Here is a 13,472-nt window from a genome sequence, read left to right as displayed (position 1 = left end):
AAAAACAGATACAATGTGATGCATTATCTAAATAAAACAGTTGATTTTCATTTTGTTCTGAAATGCATGAAAATCAGTGTGGAAAGTTTGTCCTTGAGATTTTGAATTGTCCACTGTGTTAATAACTAAAATAGTTTAACACAGATTGTGACTATCCCCACAACCATCAATATAGTATAATGAATGTATATATCAGGTATGATATTTATTATGTCAAGCCTTCACAAGTACAGAGTAGGTCTGTGCAACATACTATATGAGGTGTGTTGAAAATAACTTTACATTACTGTTGCATTCTGTGTTTCTATATTCTTGATTTGTATGAATATTTTTTCTGCAGTCATAGAATTAGACAAAGAGCAATAATGAAGAATATTTAGTAATAGAATAGACTCAGCTGAGCAGGACCATTTTACTAAGAATTGCTGAAAAATTATTTAGGCCTGAAAACAGGCCTCTAGAGGAAAATCTACAATTGATTACATGTCTATTACAAGTCCACATCTTCAGCTTTACCAACACACTGAGATAATAAACACTAACAACAGGCAACACAGGATGCATCTTTTTTATGGCAGTCTGTGAAGCAGTAAATCACTTTTTTATTGTTGTGTTTTAATTTGATAGTGTAAGAAGTGTGTATATTGTGTAAATACAGTAAGATTTGTAGCTCTCTATAGAACATATTCAACAGGAAGGAGTCATAGAAATGCAGCAGGAAAGCTTTTCTCATTATTTCTGACACCACATCTTGTTTATCGGCTGAATATAGATGTATTTCAGTGTGGTTATGATTTGGCAGATTGCTGTCTGTATGAATACATAAACTGAAGAGTTTTAAAGTGAGGATCTAAACGTGTAAAATGTGCTGCAGATCCACAGAGTTTTGTTGCTTGTTTCTGTTTGAGTGAGAAAAGTATTGAGGACATTTGAAGGTTGTAGTCACTGAATGCTTTCTGTGTGAAAACTATGCAAATGTTTCACAGCTTGGTCCATAATTGTTGCTGTTTTGTCGAGTGTGTGAAGAGTTTTGAAGATGCGTAATCATCCCTTTACATAAGAAGAAAATACATGTTACAATGTGTTTTGTTTTTATCTTTCTTTCTTTCTTTGATTTGTTTTTAGCAATTCATTTCAAATCTTCCATCTCTATAACTTCCAATTAAAATAAATCTTATGTTACTGCATGCAAAGATATGAAACAACAGTTTTCTTTGTGGCAACAGTGTCATGTGTCAACATGACAGAGCACCCATGCAGCTCCATAGAGAAATGCTTTTCCCAGTTTGGTGTGGAAGAACTTGACTGGCCTGCACAGAGCCCTGACCTCAACCCCATCCAACACCTTTGGGATGAACTGGAACAATGACCTTATCACCCAACATCAGTGTTGGACCTCACTAATGCTTTTGTGCCTGAATGGGAGCAAATCCCACATACTTTAGACAATATAATGTACCGTCAAATACTTTTACACTTTGGAAATGGCAAAAATTATGATATTTGGGATTAAGGTTCATATTTGAATTTGTGGGCCATATAGATACCATGTTATACCATGTGTCCATGAGTTCTTGTTGACTATGTTCATGTTCACTGGGATGTGCACATGTCTCTTCCTTAATGTATGTGGCACTTATGCTGTGGTGAGTTTGATGACTGTGTTGCTTGGCAGTAACATATAATCAACATAAACCCTAATCATATGCTCTTTTTTTTCTGCCAGGGTGTAGAGCATCTGGGACTAGCTTGACTGTCTACACATATGTATTTCCATTATTCAAGTCTTGTAACACAAATGCAGAATCTGTGTTGTCTCAATAATGTCACAATAATCCACAGTAGTGAGTGAGGTGTTTATTTCTTTCATTCATTAGCAGTGGTGGAAAGTAACTAAGTACATTTACTCAAGTACTGTGCTTAAAGGACCAGTATGTAGAATTTAGTGGCATCTAGGTTTAGAGGTTGCAGATTGCAACCAACTGAATACCCCTCTCCTCCCCTTCCCCTTCCAAGCATGTAGGAGAACCTACAGTGGCCACGAAATTCATGAAAAATGTGAAAGGCCCTCTCTAGAGCCAGTGTTAGGTTTGTCCGTTCTGGGCTACTGTAGAAACATGGCGGTGTAACATGAAAGAGGACCCGCTCCCTATGTAGATATAAAGGGTTCATTCTGAGGTAACAAAAACACAACAACTCTTAATTTCAGTGGATTATACACTAATTAAAACATACTTATGAATATTATATTCCATTTCTGCCAAGTCCATTCTGCTAGATGCCACTAAATTATACACACTGGACCTTTAAGTGCAGTTTTGATGTACTTCTACTTTACTTGAGTATTTTCATTTGATGCTACTTTATACTCCCACTCCACTACATTTCAGAGGGAAATATTGTACTTTCTACTCCACTACATTTATTTGACAGTTTTAGTTACTTTTCAGATGAATATTTGACACAATGGATAATATAACAAGCTTTTAAAATACAACAACCAGTGGCTTCCAACCTTTTTGTCTTTTGACGTCTTACAAAAAGCAGCGTGTAGTCGGGGTCACATTTCACATGTCTATGAGTTGTTAACAGCTCCACCAAATAGTGATTTTTCCCTCTAAACTTCTCACATGCTTTCATTTCAATAAATGTTCAAATGATCCAATATTTCAGCAAAAATCAAAGATTAGAGAAAAAGTCCAAAAACTGAAAATAGATTTGTGTATCAGAACTTTGTTTTTTCTTCTTTCCTCTCCCATTAATCATCTCACGACCCCTCAGATTTATCTGCTGACCCTTTGGAGGGACCCGACCCCTAGGTTGGGAACCACTGGACTAAACTAACTGTATATAAAGTAGTGTAAACTAGCTCCACCTCCAGCAGCTACAACAGTAACATGCTGCTCTAACACTGATGCTTCACTATTAATAATCTAATGATGTCATATATAATAATATATCAGTCAGAGGAACCAAACCACTACTTTTACTGCAATACTTTAACTACATCAAGCTCATAATACTTATGTACTTTTAATTAAGTAAGATTTTTCTTGCAAGACTTTTACTTGTGATGGAGTATTTTTACATTACTGCATTGACACTTTTACTTAAGTAAAGGATCTGAATACTTCTTCCACCACTATTCATCAGCAGCTCCTGTGAGGAAGTCAAAGCTGTGAATGTAAGATTGTGAACAGCTGATAGTGAAGAGGCAGACATGAAAGAGAGTGAGGTATGATGTGCAACAGATATCCCTGGCTGGATTCAAACTGGGGACGCTGCAATAATGTGGTATGCACCTCAATCACTGGGCTTCCACGATGCCCTTATTTTATTATTTGTTTTGTAGCTCGTTGTTTGATATAAAGACAATAAAGTACCTGGAGGTTAACCAGTGCAGGGTTGACATATGCATCATATTGTTGATAAATAGATTGTCTTTTTATGTATGTATGTGAATATAAATTAATGTAATTATTATTTACTTATCCATAAATGTATAAATGGATTACATTTGAGGATGTTGTTTTGGTTTGCTACTGTATCTGTCAAATTAATCTCATTATTTTAGTTTGAATTCGTCTTTCAGGGCTGAGTGGGTGGAATAGCTCACTGCTCAGGGTTTTTGTATGTGTGTTTAATCTTTTACTTATTTTCCTTCCCTTTCTTCTTACTTGTGGTTTGCTATCTACATTTGTTGCTTGCATGTTTATAGCACTCTAATTAAAACATGTGCATGTAAATACCACACATAACCTTGAAGCAAATACATTATTTTTACTATTTGTGCACTTACAATATATTATGTTTCTTTTTTTTCTCCCGTGCTGAAATCTGCTCCTGCAGCAGAATTATTTCTCCACAGGAATCAATACAGTTTCATCCAATTAAATTAAATCCATGTCCAAGCCTGTTTTTTTTTAATACTTCTAATTTTCCTTTTTACTTTTGAATGCCAGTATAAGCTCCCTGCAGCAGGCTGACAGTATTAATGAACGATGAAAAGTAGTGATACTGACTCCATTAAAACTGAGAGTTATCAGAACTACCAGGCAGCCTTTAAAGAGTCCATAGAGGGCAGCGGAACACCAGATTTGAGAAGCTGTGTGTGCCCAAACTGGACACCAGAACATGATCATAATTGTGTTCAATGAATAGTAGATAATAATCTTTGTTTATAGAGCACTTTGAAAACTCAGGTTAAAAAGTACTTTGTTAAATCCGGCAAATGAAAATCGATGGTAAAAGTACATGTATTAATACAGCAACCTATAATAATACAGCAATCTGTAGTAGTATGTGGAACTGACAAAGAATCAGAAAATATAAAGTGTGTAAAACAAATTCCAGATATATAAAATAAAAGGAATAAAAAGACAATTCAAGTCAAATAAAACAAAAGAAAAGAAAACAAAAACACCTAAAACTTAGCTCTTAGAAAAAAAAATGTGTTTATCTATTGACTTTGAAGATGTTACTGAGTCAGCATGCATTATTTCCTCAGGCAGGTCATTCCAGAGCCCTTGAGTCCTGCATGAAAAGGCTCTGTCCCCTCTGGTTTTAAGCTGAGACCCTGGATCAGACAAATTACCATCTCCCCAAAGATCACAACATAACTATAGGCTCATACGGGACTAAAAGCAGTCAGCAAAATACCCTGCGACAGCAGATACACAACACACAATTAAAGATCTGCTCCTTACCATGCATCATTCTGCACAGTGACGTTCAGAATCAAAGTTAAGGAAAAGCAAAACACATCTCAGAGTAGAGAGAGACTTTAAACATGCTGTGAAAACAATTAAAAATGTTACTGAAATCGTTTTTCAATGGTTTAAAAATGCAAGGACCTTTTCTGAAATGATCTCCACACTAAAAGTGTCCATGTATGGTACAGTCCAGGAAATACAAGCATGTAAGATGTGTCTTTGACATTTAAATGTTATTACTGTTATGCTGCTCAAAACTTAAATCACTATCAAGCTAAACACCAAATTTCTTGCAGCAAGTTTGATCTGCGCTCGCGCTTTGAGTGGTCGAAAGACTAGAGAGGCGATATACAAGTACAGTCCATTTATCTGTTTAAACAGGGTACCAGTATTTGGCAGAATTTGTCCTGTGGCATGCTGGAGTACAGTAACAAGGCGTTCTGTTTTAATAGAGATCATTTAATTATTTTCATTCAGTTTCTTATATCACATAGGTTAGATCGATTAGATCATGAGGCTTAAGAGGGAGCTATGACTGTGTGATGTAGATTTACATTACATGACTGTGATAACTTTTGTTACCGCATGTAGTGCTGGTTGTTCAGCTGCCTTCACTGCTGTTATATTTCATCTTTACCAGTAGAGGTCAGTACAGGACTGACTGAATGCCTCTGTTGACTAAAGGGCAACATCAGGTATGTCTGTAACTGGGTTCAGTCTGTTAAAGAGAACCATAGGAAATAATGATTTAATATCATAATTAGCATGAGGGAGGGTTGTGTTTGTGTCTGCGGGACTGCCAACAGGATCAGCTTCAATTCATTTCATCCAAACAGGATAAAGTTAGGTGGGCTGCTTTTAAACTGGATTAGCTTAAATCATGTGCTTTAAGGACATGGAATACACCCTGCTCAAAACTTCATCCTGCCAATCAATTTTAAGCTCTACTGCTCTTTCCGTTTGTATTTGGTTTTGAATACACTGCAGTCTGTAAAAGCTAAGTGTTGGAAGACATACAGTGTCAGAAATAACCCTGGCTGTTGATTTTTAAACAGAGGGAGTGAATGAGTGTTCATTGGCAAGGTGTAGCTGCTTGGAAACTGGGCAAAATAATTGTGAATACCGACAGTGTTAGAGGTTTCCAAGCTGTAGAGGTGAAAACAGTATAGCCTTGGGTGAGTTGGGGCAGTGTGTTCCAACACAGCCAAACAATGACGGCTCCCAGAGTAAATTATCTGGTGCCTATGACCTAAAGCTAGGAATCAAAACACTACTTTTTTCTTCCAGTAAATGAAGAGATACAAAAGCTTAATTGATGGAGAACAAATAAGATACCCTCAGTGCCATTTTAGGTGATACCACACAGCTTGGATTAAGCTGTAAGACAAAGGTTCATTTGCAATGGTAAAGTGTGTTGGAGTTAGTGGACGACAGTCTGTGAACTGTAGCAACAATGCAGTGAATCATTGGAAGAGTAGAAAAGAAATTAGACATGGAAACAAAGCACAATATTAATCAAATAAAAATTCATATGTTAGGATATTAAAAAGAAACTAAACTAAATTCAAAACTAAATTTTAGTCATTAGTTAGTTAGTCGTTGACAATAAGCTGTGAAAATATAAAATAACAATATTTTACAGCTTCACAGGTGGGATGAAGCTGCAAGTGAACTGAAGGAAGGTTCACCTGCAGTGGCACAGAGTGTTGGGGACAGTATACTACGCTGTGAGCTTCCTGCAGACTGTGAACAGTAGTGATCCTCATGAAGGAACCAAATTTTCATTTTATTTCTATTGTGTCTTTGTCCCAAAATACTTCACAAAAGTAAAAAACAGCAATGAAAGGACACAAGTATCATTAGTTGTGCCTCACAACCTTATACCTCACACAAATAAATAAATAATAATAAAATATAATGATGTTTATGGTAAGGTAAGTAAAACGTAATCAAACAGAAAATCTGAAAAATCAGAAATAGCAGCACAAAAAAGCTCTGATAGTAAACATTTCCTAGTCCTTCTTTTTTCCATTCCATGTCAGTGGAGTAGTTCTGATACATACAGTGATCTCTGTGTTGTAGCTTAAGAAGAAAGTTAATCATGTCCCAAAATTCTGATTGGCCTCCCGTAGGCAATGATAGAAACATATGTGCATCCTTAAATGAGCCAACATTCCTTTTTAACTGACTTTTTGGGAACAGCTCAATCAGCCCAGCTTGTCCTTATGATTTAAACATTAAAATATCATCCAGATTGTCCTCAAGTATGCTTGCAACAGCCTGCCAGACTGATGAATGTGCTGCAGTGGACGGGGTACAACTCCTGTAGAACAAAGAGCTGTACATATAGAGAATACTACAAGGAGAATTATTCTTGTGTCTTTCTGTGATTGTGGTTATCAGATGAACTGACAAAAAAGTTCCAGATCTGTGGAATCTCTGTCTCCAGATGTCTGTTGTTAGCCTGGGAACCGGACAAATCTGCCGAGCTCATGTTTTATTTGCTCTGGCAGATACAAATTAGTCTGGCGATACCAGGCTAGTCTGTTGTATCATGATGGGCAGGCCCTTGTGCACTTGTGAGTATTAACATACAGATTCAGTCACTGTGGGAGATTCTGCAGGATGCTGGATCCACTTTCCTACAGGATGTGATCAATGCTGTCTGTGTTGTTCATAGGTACAGTAAGAGAGTAGAAGTTACTGCTGTAGCAGATGCTGCCTGCTTCAGCATCCTTCTTCAGAGGGCCCCGGCAGATGGCTTCCCCAGCCTTGCTGTCTGAACTCTTCTAAGGGATGCTTCAGGGAGGGAGAAAAGCCCCAGAGCCCCTTAGCTAAAGGGGCATGGACACTCTTAGTCAGCATCCACTGTGAATGGAGAAAACACCTGGATACAAAAGGCAGTCTAAAAAACCCCTGTGCCTAGTGCTGAAAAGACTGGACCAGGTCCCCTTGGCTCTGAAGCTGAAGGAGGAAATTGTGTTATGGAATGTATTGCTGGTGGCTGTTTTGTTGGATTTGAATTTTAACACAGCAATAAATGTTATGCAGTGAGTTGGGATTGACAGGAGCTGGCCATACAAGTTGTAGTTTACTGTGTGATTTCACTGACTCATTCTCAGTATAAGCAGGGTCAGAGACAACCAAAGGCTGATGGGAATGTCATTCGTTTTTTTGGTCAATAAAATTTTAGATAAATTTAAATTTTGATGTGATGATGGCACTAAATGAAAAAGGACATGACTGTCTGTAACATATTTCATTCAAACCATCCAATAGTTGACAAAACATTTCACTCTGAACTAAAAACAGTCACCTGCTGGGGGTATTAGATGAAAAGTAATGGAGGCCATGACTGACTTTACTAGATTTCATGGCAACCTATCTATCCATCAAGATATTTCAGTCTGGACTGAGACATTGGCATCTTCCATACTAGTCCTTCAAGCCACAATTCAAGCTAAAACCAATAACTTTGGCTTGAATTACTATAATGAAACAGATTGGAACAGAATAGAGTATAATTTTAAGTACTGTTGGTTTGGGGCTTTTTCCCTGGTTTGGGCTACGTCCCTTAGTTCCAATTAAAGTAAATCTTAATGCTACAGCATACAATGATATAAAACAATAGTGTGCTTCCAAGTTCGTGGCAACAGCTTGTGTTGAGTCCTTTCCTGTTTCAAAATGACAATGTCCCTGTGCACAAAGCCAGCTCCAAAGAAATGGTTCTCCAGTTTGGTGTGTAAGAACTGGCCTGCACAACCCTGACCTCAACCCTATCCAACACCTTTTGGATGAACTGGAACACCAGCTGTAAGCCAGACCTTATCACCCAACATCAGTGTTGGACCTCAATGATGCTCTTGTGGCTGAATGGGAGCAAATCCCTGCAGCCAGGTTTCAACATCTGCTGGAAAGCCTGAAACCACAAGAGTGGTTGCTGTTATAGCAACAAATAAATGCCCATGTTTTTGAATGACTTGTTCTACTTGTCCGTGTGTACATATGCATTGTTTGGGTGTCCACATTATTTTGGCTATGTTGGGAATTTTGACAAATTTGTAAATTGGATTAGAATAACTCCCTTCAAAGGGGAATCCCAACATGATTAGGATAGAATAACAGAAAATGTGTACTTTTCACACAGGAAACATTCACAGCAGCAGTCCAATACTTCACAAATAATAATATCACATCTCCCCTGTTTGTATCCATTTATAATGCTGCCAAAATGCTTCTCTTCATCATGATCAAGCAGCCTCATGAGCACTGAGCTTTTAAATGATGATCATGAAGGTACCTTGACAAATGAACATCCACTGGGGATAGAACAGAACAAGAAAGCTATGTCTATACAGGTTTATCTACTGGCAGGCTCAGAGGATGACTCCATGCTATCCTTGAGGATCTGGCTAATCATTTAGCATGAAAATAAGCCCTTCCCTTATGTTAGTTTTAGCTTGTATCCATGCAACAGACACATGTTGTACATGGTGAATGATGATTCTCTGTAGGTGCATGAGGATTATTTATCACTGCAACATCCAGGTTGTCTTTTTCTGGTGACATCTGCTGTGAACACGTCATCTGCTGGGAGTGTTATGGTAGAGGATGTACTATTTACCTAATGTTTTAGATTGTTTAGTCAAAGTGGTGTTTATCTACACGCTGATGTCTGCCTGAACTTTGAAAGAGGATTAGAAAAACAGAATAATGTTTGCTGTAGACCAGTTAAAACATACTGTATATCATTCCGAAATGCGGTATAAAAAACAGAGAAAATAACAAATTCCCTCAAAGAATGGAGGAAGAAAGCCGTTTAATCTCTAAGATGGTTTGTCAAGTCTCAGTATGCTTCAAACCAGCTAGACTTTACAAAGGTTCATCTGAACACTTCTAAAGACAACCTGTTCCAAATGGACAAACCTATATCTCTATCCAAGTTTTCGGTGTTTTTTTTCTGTAGTTTTCATGCAATGAATTGTACAAATGGAGATTTACTGCACACTTTCAGTCTCCCCTTAAAAGCATTATTGGTGTTGCAATTAGTTGTATACACAAAAAACTGATGCAAATAGTTGTGTGAAGAATGAAAAAAGACAAGTTCAAACCCTGCCCACTTTATCACCTCTGCACATCTGAGACTGTGTATGTTGTGTTAACTCTCATTGCACATTTTAATCGGCCAATGTCTGCCCGGCTTTAAGTGGCTGTGATTGTCAGGTCATTTTCATAAAACTGCAATCAGACCCCAGATTCAGAATTTTGTCACTTAAAGATAATGGTCAGATTGGTGATCAGTCCACAGTGCAACACTTGGGTCCAGAGTAAGATACTGATGAACAATTCTGGCCAATTTGCCATGCAGTCTGGTATGGATAGTCATGGTCCCCACAGAGTGACCCTGGATTTTTTTTCTAGCATGACCATCAGACCAGAATTTCCACTGGACATATTGTTATGATATGTGAGCATTTGCTGCCCAGAGGATTAATCCTTTCTACTTTGCACACTAGATGGCCTGTCCTCTGGCACCATCCTTAGGATAAGATGCCAAGATACCTCATAATCTAATAGGTAGATTGTGATGAAATCTGCCGAGCACATTCATGCTCCCAATGGGATAAACCATTAGATTTTTATGAATCTTATTTCTAAGGCCACCCTCAGGACAAACTAAAGCAAACCTAAGAGTAGTAAAAAATCCACAGTGTGGTGTTCGTTCCATCCAACGAATCAGTATTGTGGGGTGTAATACACATCAAAGCCTCTAGAGGCTACTAGCATGGCTTTAGAATTTGAGACTTGTCTGTACTTTGCATAATTGTCTTTTTCTAAATTGTGATGATGAGTAGGCCTTTTGTGCTATTTATATTTATCACTGTTCTTGCTCGAGTCTTTTGTAAAACATCAAGGAACTTTGATTTCATCCTGTTCATTTCATGCACACTCTTGTTTATCTCACCCTGGGAAAGTGACCTGCTGGCCAGTCGGGTGGGACTTCCTACCATCCTTTCCCCCAGACTATCTCGTCACCTACACACATCTGACATAAGAGGGAAACCCTGCCTTTCCTCCTCATTCTGTTTATGGACAAATATCATGACAGCTTTTGGGGTCACTATGTTTATTTCAGTGCCTTTGTACTTTGTGGTGTGACCTGTAAGCTGCAGGTCAGGGAAAATGTGATGGAGTGTGAGTCTGATCTGTGAGGTTTTGTAATTGGAGGACTTGAGCACTTTGTACAACAAAGACCACTTAGACCAGATTAGAGTAGGGAACGGTGACGTATTACAGCTTGACGCTTGTTATTTCCTGCTGTGAAGCTAATTTGTTGCTCTTGGGTTCACTTATTGTGTCTCTCCTTGTGGCTGGCTTCCCAGTCAACTGGCACGTTACCCATGTTTATCTTGGTATATTTGTGCATCCCAAATTCTTACCAGTTGTGTAATTACAATCACACAGCATAATCCAGCCAAGAGCTGCTTTACAAGTGCTAAGTGCCGCATTTTGTGTTTCTAAGAATGAAGACGTCCTGTCCAAGAGCCTATTGAAACATCTCCCAAAAAGGATGTTACCACTTACTGCCCTCTCCTTCCTTGGCATCACCCTGTTTGTTTCAAAGAGGAAGCAGAAAGATAAGAGCTGATAACAACCAGTGTGCATTCAAACCAGGTAAGTTCATGTCAAGTTGAAAGTATGCAGTCAAGAGGGGTGGAACTTGAAATAAAGAGTGGGCTACCAGAAAATATTACAGCTGATTTAGTGCCAAAATCTGATGTTAGCACAGAAATGTACAGGCTGACAGTATATTTCTTTTAAAATTCATTTTTGTGGAATTTTGCCTTCATCACATAACTGACAGCTAGCACAGACAGAAAACATGGGAATAGATAGAGGGGAGTGACATGCAATAAAGATCAACTGTTTAAATCAAATTGTTATATAGTTTGAGTCATTGAGGACACCCTGTTTGACATAATGTTAGCCATGGTATTTACCATTAATTACCATTAATTAATGGTAATTTTAGAGCTGGCCAGCCATGTTGTACTATGGTTTGTGGTTCATTGAGTGATTTTCTCAAGTTGAACAAGACTTGATGCCCCCTATACAATTGCTGACAAGACAAATCAGTGAGTGTATCTGCTTTGCTAAATCTTAAATTGTTTTATTGTGTATTTATGTTCGGTGCTAATTAGCAAATGTTAGCACACTAACATGCTAAACTAACATGTCAACATTACCTTTGAAACATCAACACATTAAAATTGTTATTGAGAGCATGTTAACATACAACTCAAAGTCCTACTGTGCCTCATAGAGCCACCAGCATGATCATAGACTATTAGGTGGATATTTACTAAGCCTGTTACAAATTTACAAATTACCATCAGGGGTGCAAACTTTTGCATCATCACGATTTTTTTTATTTGGCAGGGTACAAATGTAAATGAGCCCAATTAATCTGCTCTGCATAAAGTACTGCTAAATAAGAGCTGATGCAGGCTGCTTTGATGTGCATTGAGCATGTCTGTAAAGTAATGGAACACAAACTAAAGTGTTTTCTGCTGCTGAACTTGGAATACTGATTGAGCATAAGATACTTTTGGATTAGCAAGGTGTAGCCCTTTATATAAGGAGTGTAGCACCTTAAAAGAGGCTGCAAATCTTTAGTAAATATCACCCTTAGTTATATCATCCCTTTTTGTATTCTTATTATTATTAATACTAACCTACTATTATTAGTGTTAGTAGAAGGAAAATTTACACTATGCATTGAAAAGAAAGCTCTGATTGCCAGACCACTAATTTCCAAGGTATGAAGCTTTCCCAAGTGCCATCCGGTCTAGCAACAGCTCATATTTAGATATCCCACTTATGCGCTCTGTAACAGCCTGGGTATCCTACTTCAAGAGTGATGACACAAGTGCTAGCAAGATCATTAAATACATATCCAACAGTGTGGCCTGACTGAGGGCCAGCTGTCAGCTGTAAAATCCAGATTAAACACAGAACAGTCTGACTTGTAGTATTAGGCTGCCTGTTATGTAGGTTGTGTATTAGGTACATAGTCTGGGGACAATAATAAAGGGCAGAAGTTAAGCTCAAGAGACATGTGTGTCAAGTTGTGTATTGCAGTCATAACTGACCAGTTTAGCATTGTACTTTAACAACAGAACATGACTGACTGTCCTTAGAGCATTCAGTCTTTTATGAAACTGTAAAATATTGTTAATCTAAACACAAAAACTAAAGACATTTATATTTTGTTTAGCTTTTAACTGGGTCTGTGTATATGTCTGTGTGTGTGTTGTTTTACTGTTTTATCTGTAAAGCACTTTGAATTGCTTCTGTATGATACTGTGCTATACAAATAAACTTGATTTGAAACTTGTAGTCCTTTGTTAAAATATTATTTGCACATTCTGCACAAGTCACTATGTCCAGACCTTTCAGTAGCCTTACAGTATGTATCAGTGAAGCTCTAGCACCCGTGCACTGTTTCTTACAGTCCTTTACAAAGCTAAGGCTTTACTGTAGGCAGCCTTGCACCCATGATTTCTCATTTTTCAAAATGCTAATTAAATATAGTTATCCATCATTCTTTCACTGTAAAAGTTCATACGGACTGAATGAGTGGAATCACCTGGAACTTCTGCTTCATTGATATCTGGGTAAACATATAAAGAGCCAAGTCACTTCCTGGACCCTGATGATTTGGAAATTACCACATGACTTGCCAACTCTACTCTAATG

Source organism: Thunnus albacares, chromosome 14 (assembly GCF_914725855.1).
Source record: "Thunnus albacares chromosome 14, fThuAlb1.1, whole genome shotgun sequence".
NCBI lineage: Eukaryota > Metazoa > Chordata > Actinopteri > Scombriformes > Scombridae > Thunnus > Thunnus albacares.
The sequence above is the reverse complement of the archived record's forward strand: the minus strand, read 5'-3'. Positions refer to the sequence as shown.